This window comes from Loxodonta africana, chromosome 4, assembly GCF_030014295.1.
Source record: "Loxodonta africana isolate mLoxAfr1 chromosome 4, mLoxAfr1.hap2, whole genome shotgun sequence".
Lineage (NCBI taxonomy): Eukaryota > Metazoa > Chordata > Mammalia > Proboscidea > Elephantidae > Loxodonta > Loxodonta africana.
The window spans coordinates 46,049,960-46,063,523 of NC_087345.1; positions in this window are offsets into that span (position 1 = coordinate 46,049,960).

Genomic DNA, 13,564 nt, shown 5'->3' on the forward strand with positions numbered 1-13,564 from the left:
CCTTTTGTTCTTTCTTATAATAAAAAAAAAAAAATGGAGATAGTTTAATGAATTATTGTCCTGTAAAAAGGATGCTAATAATTACTTAGTGCAGTTGTTTGAAACATATACATCAGTGAATGAGGCACCTCAAGATTTCACTCTTTTTGAGGCTGGAAGAAACACTTGAAGCTAACTGGATAAAGAAATCATTAGGAATATCCATAGAGGATGAACAGACAAACCACAGTATGGTAGAGTATGAATGTTAGATTTTATAAAACCTATCTGTCACTTTGGAAATGTTTGTGGCCTAGTAATTAAAGCTATGCCTGCTAACCAGAGGGCTGGCAATTTGAATCCACCAGGCATTCCTTGGAAACCCTATGGGGCAATTGTACTCTGTCCTACAGGGTCGCTATGAGTTGGAATCGACTGGATGGCAATGGGTATTTGTCAGTTTGGTCCTGCTATATATATATATACATATATGCACATATACATATATGTATACATATATCTTGAGGTAAGATTCACATAACATAAAATTAACCATTTTGAGGTTAAAAATTCAGTAGCACTTAGTACATTTAAAATGCTGTGCAACCACCACCTCTGTATTATCATCATCCCCAAATAAAGCCCAATACTCAAATGTTTTTGGTGTTCATTCATGCTACATCAAATCATGTTTCAATACTTTATTCCATTTTTTGACTAAATAATATTCCATTATATGTATACACCACTTTTTTTTTTTTTTTTTAATCTCTTCATCCACTGATGGACTTTTGAGTTGTTTCCACCTTTTGCCTATTGGGAATAATGCGGCAACAAACACTTGTGTACAAGTATTTGTTTGAGTCCCTGTTTTCAGTTATTTTGGGTATATACATAGACGTGGAATTGCAAGGTCATATGATAATTCTAAGGAGCCCTGGTCGCACAGCGGTTAAAGTGCTCAACTGCTAACCGAAAGATCCGTGTTTTGAACCCATCAGCTGCTCCATGGGAGAAGGATGTGGCAGTCTGCTTCTGTAAAGATTTACAGCCTTGGAAACCCTATGGGTCTTCTACTCTATCCTATTGCTATGAGTCAGAATCAACTCCATGGCAATGGATTTTGATTTATGGTAATTCTATATTTAACATTTTGAGAAATTATCAAATTGTTTTCCATAGCTACTGTACCACAGAGAGCATTCAATAAATATTCATTGAATGCATAAATGAATGATAATAGTTTATAATGCCAGAAAGAACCAAGAATGATGTTTTACAAGGTAGAAAAGTTTCACTAATGTTGATTCTCCCAGGAAATTGTTAAGTGATTTTGTTATTGTCATTTTGCAGAGGATAAAAGTAACTTGCTTAAAGCCACCAGGTTAGTACTTCAAAGATCCGTGAAGTAATTCTATGACTTCTAATGGAAAGAAAGCCAGAGGTAATTTAAATCTATTTTTCAGTCTTAGCAAGAAAGCCCTCAAAAGAATAAATCATGCAATATTACAGAAAATACTACACAACAGTTTCCAACTTTATCTTATAGCTCTTTGCTTGTCCCTGAAGATCTTCAGCATGTTAGAGCAAATGAGCAACAAAATAAGTAGATTAGTAATACGAGGGTAGAAAGTTCTATGATACTCCATGATCTGTTAGGCCCAATGGCCTGATTTCAGCTGTAGAAAAACGTATATACTTAGAAATGTAATAAAACTTAAATTGGCTAGGGAGTAATTCCATTCAAACAAAAGAGAGATTAGGAAAAATAATTGAACTTTTTGAAAAGGAAATTGCTTTTTCAAGTCATTAAATATAATGCAAACTCAACTGAGATGTTCTCCTTGTTATGGAATATTAGAATAATACCATAAAATTAAAGTTTTTTTCCTGCCATATGTTGAAGAAATATTAAGATCATAACAAATACATGTTAATTATTAATATTATTTGATTTGCTATTTGGACACATCTGAAATATTTAAATAAAATACTTTTTAATATTTCAAACATAATGAATATTATAGATATATATGTTACAATAATAAACTGATTAAAGTTGGACTTAAGGTAACTTCTCTCTCTTACCGGGATAGAGGCCTCTATAAATTAGTTTAATTCAGAAGTTCTTAACTTGAGTGCCTAAGACCCCCAAAAATCCTTGAATAGAATTTAGAAGATCTCTGAACTAGATGGAAAAAAATACATCTTTATTTTTACAATTCTTTAATTGAAATTTAGCTTTTCTTTTAACATAAATTTTGACAAAAACCCACAGAAGTATTTATACTTTAAATCAGATATTTTCATATGACATTGCAGTTACAGATATCTGGAAATGCTGCTACTTTAAAATAATGGTAGTTATGAGATCCAATACATGATAGTAATATTTAATTAATAAAGTTCATCTATTATTTTGCTATATTACAATTAAAATACTTTAATAACTTCATTCAAATATAATTTCTTTAAAATATATATTTGATGCATAGGCTTTACAAGACTCTCAAAGAAACCTATGATAAATACAAATCTTAAGAACTCGTGTTTAATTAATTGGACCTCTGGTGTAAATTATTCAGTGTCCTAGGATAAGAAATTTGCTTTCTTCATGGTTATCCTACCCTTGCCAGATCTTTTGTTTACAAAGAGTAGACAAGGTGACTAACCTCCAAATTCACTGTTCAGATTTAGGACTTCCAATATAGAATGCACACGCCCCGGACATTGTACAACATGGCCTATATGGTGTGGAAATTGAATAGTATAATATGTATCTTATTTAAATGTAATATTTGTCTTTAAAAATATCTTAAAATATTTTAAAGTGCATGTAATACACTGGAGAATATTATATGAACATAATTTGTGAATAAATTAACATCTATTGATTAAATGTACTCATAATGGTTTTAAATCACTAGTCTAGAGAGATATTAGATACTGCACTTTTTCCATCTTCTGAGCAATTTTATTTTATTATTATGAGTTTTAAAAGCTTTATTTCCTCAACAATCTATCCAGCCAGGTAGCCAGCCAACTAAACATCCATTTATCCATGTATCCAAACATCCAACTACTCATTTATCTATTCAATATATATTGAGTACTTGCTCTGTGCCAGCCATTGTGATATGTATTGTTAACAATTTTTTAAGTTATGTAGTTTTTCAGTTAATAATCTTTTTAATTAATTATTATTTTTAAGCTATCAGCTGCTGGGTATGGAATAATGTTGGGAGTCCCTGGTTGATGAGGTTCTCAGAATGAAGACAAGCAGATTTCATTTGTAGCCTAAAAGAGAGTGACAGTTCTAGAACTTTGCAACAGTCATTGGAGCAGCAACTGAAAATGGTGACTTAGTGGCAGGTGGCATGAGTTTTTAATTAGCTGGGGCCCAGAGCTATATCTCAGAGTCATTAAGAGAATTCCCAGAGTCTCTAGGAAATACGGTTGATTTGACAGAAAAGGATGGAAGTAGATTGAAGGGAACCAGGAATTCCAGTGAAACAGAATTCCCTTTCTGTGCTATTTTTCTAACATCTAAACAATAAATAATTTCTTTCTAAATCTCTTCATAAATGATACCTTTCTTAAAATCACAAACAGAGGTTGCATGGGGTAATGTCCCTGAAAGCCTCCCTGGGGGGTTTTCTAATGATCACTCTTTATAAGATCTCTGCATTCTTTTTATATAATGTTTCTTGTTATGGTAAGTGCAGCTCCTGCAATGTGGGATAGCTGTGTCCCCAGATGACCAGCTGGAGCCTGATTGCTTTCAGTGATATGAGTGGCTTAGTGTCTTAATATATATGAGAAATACCTGGGGAAAAATTTAGTGCTATAATCTAGCAATAGTGAATGCTTCCTCATATTGAAGGAAGATGTGTATTTATCTCTTCTTCACCAACACAATTAATGTTTAATCAGGGAAAAACAACTACCAATCATCATCAATAATATAACAGTACACAAATATACACATGAAACCGCTACTCTTCTCAAACACACACACACTATCTCTTTCACACAAACACGCATTCACACAAACAAATTAATTTTAAGGACTATTCATATGTCGTATACAATGTTAGGCTCTGGCAGTACAAATGTACTACTGCATTCTTAATTTTGATTACTATAGATATAGTTTCACTTTGCCCCTCCCTTTTAAAAATTTGATCTTTAAGTTTGTATTATTCTACAGGTTTGTCCTTCATTCCTTCCTTTACCCTACAGTCTGTGTGTTGCTGATTGATTATTTTTGATGCAATTCAAGACGTATGTCAAAAAGCTCAAACTGTAGAATTTCCTGTACTCTGAATATTGTCGATTGTATAGCTCATTGTGCAGTTCAAAATGTACTTCTGTCCACCATTTTCCTGCCGATTGGCAGGTAAATTCAAAGGCTTATTTTGACTCCGGTTCTATTTTTTTGACAAGCCTAAGCATATAGGGTCACTATGAGTCAGAATCAACTCAATGGCAGTGTGTTTTTTTCATCAGAAGACATATAATGTCAGGCTGCCTCTACTATGTCAATTAAAGCTGTAAATTTTAAACGCCTAGATCCAGTAATTCATTGAGATTTCAAAGTGATAGTATTCTAGTTTTATTATTGCTTTTAAATTTATCAGCTTAGAGCAATTCTATGCAATGATACTTCCAAATTATTATCTGGTTATCCAATGTACACCTCATATAGAAAAATTAGGGCATTCATGTATTGTTACTTGTCAACTGGTGAATCAGTTTCCTCATTATTCTCAAAAATAAATTAAAAAGGAAAGAAAAGAAAAAACCCTCATTAATGTACAAGTTTTTGATGAGTTTCAATCATTGCAATAATTATTCTTATTGATACTCAATTTTTTCCATGTTTGACCAGTGGGTGTCTTTTAATATTAGCCTTTTTTTCACATGATTCTACGTATATTTGATAGCTTAATAATACAAGATATTGCAGGCTCATCTTGTACATTTGCTGCTCCATACCTGAAATCCACCATTTCTCTAAGCGGCCCTAGTTTCCTTCCTGGGTTTCTCATTTCTTCTAGCCCTTTTTCAATTGATAGAGCTTAGAGTTGTGTGTGTGTGTGCATGTGTGTGTATATGTGTGTATGTAATACAATATTACATAATTAAACAATAATATTGCCAAAATCAAATTCAGGATAGCAGGATATTTACTCAGGCTTCTCTGTATTACATTTACATCTCTTTAGTTCCACCTAGAAATGGCTAGTTCACAAGGGCGTAGGAGATGATGACATTAGAAAATCCCACGTTTGATCATTTCTTACGTCCTACATCAAGCTCACAAACACCTTGAATTAACAATACTAACACTACCATATATAGGCTCACTATTTTTTTTTTTTTTATGAGTCGGAATCGACTCAACGGCAGTGGGTTTTTTTTTTTTTTTAACATTACCATCACAGATGTGACTCAGAAATCAGTTAACATTTTTTTCATATACCTTGCCAATTCGCAACCCATTGTTCATAGTTGACTATATATACCCTTTTGAATAAATAGCCATTACTTATTTTATTCTCTACCTTTTATTCTCATTTAGTCTTAGTTCAAAAAGTAACTGTGTATTTAGTGTTCATTACCAGTCCTATATCAACATTTTTCCCAGTCACACTGATGGTCTGCAACTTGCTGTCTAGTAGACCCTTCAGGAAAGGACCAAAGGAATAATAATTTGTGAATTTTTGCTTGGTGATGAATGCTGAGCTCTACCTTTATATGAAAGTCATTTTCTCTGGAAGTAAAAAAAAAAAAAAGGGATTTTTGAGTATTTTAAATGTTATTCCATTTTTTTTTTTTTTGGCATATTGCACTGCTGTTATGAAGTCTCATGATAATCCAGCTACTGTTTTCCTTATCAGGCACTTGCTCTTTTTCCCTAGGTTGTCCAGTGCATTTTTATTTTTAAAGACCAGTAATTTTACTAGAAGGTGACTTGCTTTTGCTCATTCTAGGTTAGTATTCCCAGTTATGTGGAGTGTTTTTTAAATATTTTGACAAATTGGTTGAAATCATTTCAGGGGGTAGCATGTGATTAAGAACTACTGGTACTGAAGGAAGAAGTTCAAGCTGCGCTGAAGGCATTGGTGAAAAACAAGGCTCTAGGAACTGACAGAATGCCAACTGAGATGTTTCAACAAACAGATGAAATGCTGGAAGCACTTATTCGTCTATGTCAAGAATTTGGAAGACTACTACCTGGGCAACCAGCTTGAAGAGATCTACATTTTTGCCCTTTCCAAAGAAAAGCAATCAAACAGAACGTGGAAATTATTAAACAATATTATTAATATCACATGCTAGCAAAAGTCTGCTAAGGATAACTCAAAAATAACTGCAGTCATACATTGACAGGGAATGGCCAGAAGTACAAACTAGATTCAGAAGAGAATGTGGAATGAGGGATATTGCTGTTGTAAAATGGATCCTGGCTGAAAGCACAGAATACCATAAAGATGTTTACCTGTGTCTTATTAATTATACAAAGGAATTTGACCATGTGTTACAACAAATTATGGATAACCTTGTGAAGAATGGGAACTTCAGAACACTTAACTGTGCTCATGTGGAATCTGTACGTGAACCAAGGGGCAGTTGTTTGAACAAAACAAGGAGATACTGCATGGTTCAGAATTGGAAAAAGCATGTGGCATGTTTGTATCCTTTCAGCTCACTTATTCAATCTATATGGTGAACAAATAAACTGAGAAGCCAGACTATATGAAGAATGCAGCACTGGCATTGGAGGAAGACTCAGTCACAGCCTATAATATGCAGATAATACAACCTTGCTTGCTGAAAATGAAGAAGACTTGAAGCACTTACTGAGGAAGGTAAAAGACTACAGCCTTTCATATGAATTACACTCAAATATGAAGAAAATGAAAATCCTCACAACTGGATTGATAAACAACATCATGATAAATGGAGAAGAAATTGAAGTTGTCAGGATTTCATGCACTTAAATGAACAGTTAACATCCATGAAAGCAGAATCAAGAAATCAAATGACAAGAAGTTAATTTGCCCTGTAAAGCTTCACCTAACCCAACCAACATAAAGCACAGTTAAAAAAAAAAAAAAAAAAATGACCTATTGCATTGGTTAATCTACTGAAAATGACCTCTTTAAAATTTTTAAAAGCAAAGATGCCACTGTGATGACTAAGGTACATCTGACCCAAGCCATGATCTTTTTAATTGCCTCATATGCATGTGAAAGTTGGATTATGAAAAAGGAAGATAGGAGAAGGATTTATGTGTTGGAATTGTGGTGTTGGTGAAGAATATTCAATATATTGTGGAGTGCCAGATGAACAAACGAATCAGTCTTAAAGAAATAAAACCAGTATTTCCTAAGAACTGAGACCTGTGAGACTTCAACTTGCTTACTTTGGACATGTCATCAAGAAAGACCAGTTGCTAGAAAAGGACATCATTTTTATTAAAGTGGAAACCCTGGTGGGATAGTGGTTAAGTGCTGCAGCTGCTAGCCAAAGGGTTGGCAGTTTGAATCCACCAGGCACTCCCTGGAAACTCTATGGGGCAGTTCTACTCTGTCCTATAGGGTCGCTATGAGTCAGAATTGACTCGATGACACTGGGGTTTTTTTTAGTAAAGTAGAGGGCCAAAAAGATGATGGAAATCCTCAGTGAGATGAAGTGACAACAGCTGCAATGATGGACTCAAACATACAAATGATCATGAAGATGGCCCAGGGCTGGGCAAGGTTTGATTCTTTTAGTTGGAGCCAGCTTTAAGCAACTACCAACACCAGGTTGATATTCTTAGTTGTGTGGAGTTCTTTTTAATGTACGTTTTATTATTATTTTGAATTATAATTTTCAGTATTTTTTTTTGTTCCCTTATTTGTATTTTTCATCCAGGTGTCTGCCATAAATATGTTGGATCCTCTTTGCCTATCTTCAACATTTGTTATTTTCTTCCAACCATTTTTATCATTTTCTTTTTGTTACTGATTTTAAAAATTAAAATATTTCACCCCCTAGATTCCTTAATGCTGTGTTTATTTTCTTTAGAAATGCTTCTAGCTAAGTTATTATTTTTTACCTTTATTTCTGATTATTTTCTAGAGTTCTTCAAAAAAAACCCATTGCCGTCAAGTCAATTCCGACTCATCGCAACCCTACAGGTCAGAGTAGAACTGCCCATAGTGTTTCCAAGGACAGGCTGGTGAATTTGAACTGTCAACCTTTTGGCTAGTGGCCAGGCTCTTAACCACTGCGTCATTAGGTTTAAAAATTATTTATCAGTCACGATTTTGTTTTCATTTATTTCATGGACATGTCTTTCTGGTTTTATTTCAGTGTTTGTGGTAATGACATTTTGTTCCATATTCTCTTTTTTATTTGCCTAAGATTTTACTGCAATACTTTCTTAAGCTTATTTTTTCAGTTACCTATTTTTTAATTTTTTTATAGTTCATTTTTTCTTGTCATTGAGAATTAACACAACAAAATATACACCAATTAAAATGCTTATACATGAACAACTCAGTGATACTGATCACATTCTTCAAATTCCACAACCATTCTCACCTTCCTTTTCTAAACTGTTCCTCCTCCATTAACATAAACTCACTGCCCCCTAAGGTTCCTACCTAATCAATCCTACAGTTTCTGTTGTCATTTTGATTCCATATAGAAAGATCTTAACAGAGCATAATGCTCAAGGCGGACATTCTTTATTAGTTAAATTAAACAATTGTTTGGTTTTAAAAGCAGACACTTCAGGGAATATTTTTGGTTTAAGATTTAAAGATTATCTCAGGACAATAGTTTCAGAGGTTCAGCCAGCTTTCATAGCTTCAGAGAGTCAGAAGTCCATGAGAATTTGTAATTCCATTCCACATTTTCCCCCTTCTGATTAGGATCCTTCTATAGAATCTTTCATCAAAATGTTCAGTAATGGTAGCCAAGCACGATCTAGTTCTTCTGGTCTCATGGCAAAGAAGGCAGTTGTTCATGGAGGCAATAATCCACACATTCCATTTTCTCCTCCTATTCCTGATTCTCCTTTTTTCTCTGTTGCAACAGGAAAATAGAGATCAATTACTGTGCCTTGGATGGCCACTTGCAGGCTTTTAAGACCCCATGTACTGTGCAACAGACCAGGAGGTAGAATAGAAGCACTAAACATGTTAATGTTGTTATGTACCATTGAGTCAGTTCCAACTCATAGAACCCTATGTACAACAGAATGAAATTCTGCCTGGTCTTGTGCCATCCTTACAATTGTTGCCATGTTTGAGCCCATTGGTGCAGCCACTGGGTCAATCCATCTCATCAAGGAGCTTCCTCTTTTTCACTGATCTTCTACTTTGCCAAGCGTGATGTCCTTCTCTAGGGAATGGTCCTTCCTGATAACATGTCCAAACTATGTGAAACGAAGTCTTGCCATCTTTACTTCTAAGGAGCATTCTAGCTGTACTACTTCCAAGACAGAATTGTTCATTCTTCTGGCAGTCCATGATATATTCAATATTCTTCACCAGCACCATAGTTCAAATGCGTCAATTCTTCTTTGGTCTTCCTTATCCGTTGTCCAGCTTTCACACACACATGAGGTGATTGAAAATACCATGGCTTGAGTCAGGCGCACCTTAGTCTTCAAAGTGACATCTTTGCTTTTTAACACTTTAAAGAGGTCTTTGCAGCAGATTTGCCCAATGGAGTACATTGTTTGATTTCTTGACTGCTGCTTGATATTCATTGTTGATCCAAGTAAAATGAAATCCTTGACAACTTCAGTTTTTTCTTTATCATGACATTATTTATCGGTTCAACACCAAAAAAAAGCCCATTGCTGTCGAGTGTATTCTGACTCCCAGAGACCCTGTAGGACAGAGTAGAACTGCCCCGTAGGGTTTCCAAGGAATGCCTGCTGGATTTGAACTGCCAACCTTTTGGTTAGCAGCCATAGCTCTTAACTGCTATGCCACCAGTGTTTCCTTATTGGTCCAGTGTGAGGATTTTTGTTTTAGTTATGTTAATAGGCCAATTAAATGGATGTCCCATGAAATCATGACTCTAAACCTCCAAACCAAGGAACAAAATCCCTTACAGTGTGTGGTTGTGTATCACACAACTTTTGTCAATTCAACTTTATACAGATATACAACTTATTGACAACAATTACATTAATTGGCTATGATTAAGCAATTACCCTTAATCAACATGATCTTTCAATCACCATAAACTGAAACTCAGTACTCCATAAGCAATAACTCCACCTCCTGTCCCCCTCTCTCTCACTCCTGGTAAGCACTTATAAACTTTGGTCTCTATACATTTGCTAGTTTTTGTGTTTTTTAATAAGTGAGGTCATACAGTATTTGTCCTTCTGCGATTGACTTATTTCACTCAGCATAATGTCTTCAAGCTCCGTCTATACTGTAGCATGTACCAAAAACCTCATTTCTCTTACTGGCTGAGTAGTATTCGATTATATGTACATAGTACATTTTGTTTATCCATTCATCCTTTGATGGGCATTTAAGTTATTTCCAACTTTTGGCTATTGTGAATACTACTGCAGTGAGTATGGGTGTACAAGTATCTTTACATCTTTTGGGTGTATACCTAGGACTGGAGTTGCTAGGCCATATGATAGTTCTGGAGTCCTGGTGGTGCAGTAGTTTAGAGCTACAGCTGCTAACCAAGAGTTCAGCAGTTTGAATTCACCAGTCTTTCCTTGGAAACACTCTGGGGCAGTTCTATTCTGTCCTATAGGGTCTCTATGAGTCAGAATTGACTCTACCACAATGGGTTTGGATGGTAGTTCTATTTTTAGTATTTTGAGGAACTGCCATACTGTTCCACAACAGGTGTACCATTTGTATTTCCACCAGCAAGGGATAAGGGTTCCAATTTCCCCACACTTTTGCCGTTTGTTATTTTCTGTGTTTTTCTCCCTTATCCATCTTAAAAACAAACAGATGTTGCCCTCCAGTTGATTCCGACTCATAGCCATCCTATAGGACAGAGTAGAACTGTCTCATAGGATTTCTAGGTAGTGGCTGGTGGATTTGACTACCGACTTTTTGGTTAGCAGCTGGGGTGTTAATCACTGTGCCACCAAGGTTCCTTAGCCATCTTGGTGGGAGTGAAATGGTATTTCCCTGTGGTTTTGATTTGCATCTCTCTGATGGCTTATGATGTTGAGCATCTTTTCATGTATTTGGCGGTCATTTTAATGTCCTCTTTTGTGAAACGTCTATTCAAGTTCTTTGCCCATTTTATGGTTGGGCTATTTGTCTTTTTGATGTTAAATTGTTGAAGTTTTATATATATTTTGGTTATTAGATTCTTATGGGATGTATGGTTTCTGAAGATATTTTCACAGTTGGTAGCTTGTCTTCTCACATTTTTGGTAAAGTCTTTTGATGACAGAAGTTTTTAGTTTTCATGAGGTCCCATTTATTTAGTTTTTTGCTGTTTGTGCTTTTGTTAGGTAACCCATTTTCAAAAGCTAGGCCCAACAGCATTGCCCTGTATTTTCTTCTAAGAATTTTATGTATCTTGCAGCCCTGTCATTGGGTCCATAAATATTTAATGCGGTTATATCTTCTTGATATATTGTCTCTTTAATCATTATATAGTGTCCTTCCTTATCCTTTATGATGGATTTAACTTTAAAGTCTATTTTGTCAGAAATTAATATTGCCACTCCTGCTCTTTTTTGATTGTTGTTTGCTTGATATATTTTTTTCCATCCTTTGAGTTTTACCTTGTGTCTCTAAGTCTAAGGCGTGTCTCTTGTAGGCAGCATATACACGGATCTTGTTTTTTAATCCATTCTGCCACTCTCTGTCTCTTTATTTGTGCATTTAGTCCATTTACATTCAGTGTAATTATGGATAGGTGTGAATTTAGTGCTATTATTTTGATGTCTTTTTTTGTGTGTTGTTGATAGTTTCTTTTTCACACTTAATTTTATGTGCTGAGTAGATTATCTTTATATATTGTCCTTTCCTTGTATTTGTTGCTGTTGATTTTGTTTCTGCTGAGTCTCTATTTTTTTCTTGTATTTTGTTTTGGCAAGTAGGATAGTTTGTCTCTTTTGTGGTTACCTTATTATTTACCCCTATTTTTCTCAATTTAAACCTAACATTTATTTCTTTGTATCGCCGTAACTTCCTCTCCATATGAAAGGTGTATGATTACATTTCTTAGTCCCTCTTTATTATCTTTTATTTATTTTTTTGGGGGGTGATGGAAATATCTTTTTTTCCCTTTATTAGTTTTTTTTAAAAATAATTTTTATTGTGCTTTAAGTGAAAGTATACAAATCAAATCAGTCTCTCACATATAAACTTATATACACCTTACTACATACTCCCATTTACTCTTTTTTTTTTTTAATGAGTCAGCCCAATCCCTCCTTCCAGTCTCTCCTTTAGTGACTCTTTTCCAGTTTCTAACCCTCTCTACCCTCCCATTTCCCCTCCAGACAGGAGATGCCAACACAGTCTCAAGTGTCCACCTGATACAAGTAGCTCACTCCTCATCAGCATCTCTCTCCAACCCATTGTCCAGTCCCTTCCATGTCTGATGAGTTGTCTTCAGGAATGGATCCTGTCCTGGGCCAACAGAAGGTTTGGGGACCATGACTGCCGGGATTCTTCCAGTCTCAGTCAGACCATTAAGTCTGGTCTTTTTATGAGAATTTGGGGTCTGCATCCCACTGTTCTCCTGCTCCCTCAGGGGTTCTCTGTTGTGCTCCCTGTCAGGGCAGTCATTGGTTGTGGCCAGGCACCATCTAGTTCTTCTGGTCTCAGGATGATGTAAGTCTCTGGTTCATGTGGCACTTTCTGTCTCCTGGGCTCATAATTATCTTGTGACCTTGGTGTTCTTCATTCTCCTTTGATCCAGGTGGGTTGAGACCAATTGATGCATCTTAGATGGCTGCTTGTTAGCATTTAAGACCCCAGATGCCACACTTCAAAGTGGGATGCAGAATGTTTTCTTAATAGAATTTATTTTGCCAATTGACTTAGATGTCCCCTGAAGCCATAGTCCCCAAACCAAAACCCTTGCTCCGCTGACCTTCGAAGCATTCAGTTTATCCTGGAAACTTCTTTGCTTTTGGTCCAGTCCAGTTGAGCTGACCTTCCCTGTACTGAGTATTGTCCTTCCCTTCACCTAAAATAGTTCTTATCTACTATCTAATCAGTAAATAACCCTCTCCCACCCTCCCTCCCTCCCCCCTCTTGTAACCACAAAAGAAAGTGTTCTCAGTTTATACTATTTCTCAAGATCTTATAATAGTGGTCTTATACAATATTCGTCCTTTTGCCTCTGACTAATTTCACTCAGCATAATGCCTTCCAGATTCCTCCATGTTATGAAATGTTTCACAGATTCCTCACTGTTCTTTATTGATGCATATTATTCCATTGTGTGAATATACCATAATTTATTTATCCATTCGTCCGTTGATGGACACCTTGGTTGCTTCCAGCTTTTTGCTATTGTATACAGTGCTACGGTAAACATGGGTGTGCATATATCTGTTCATGTAAAG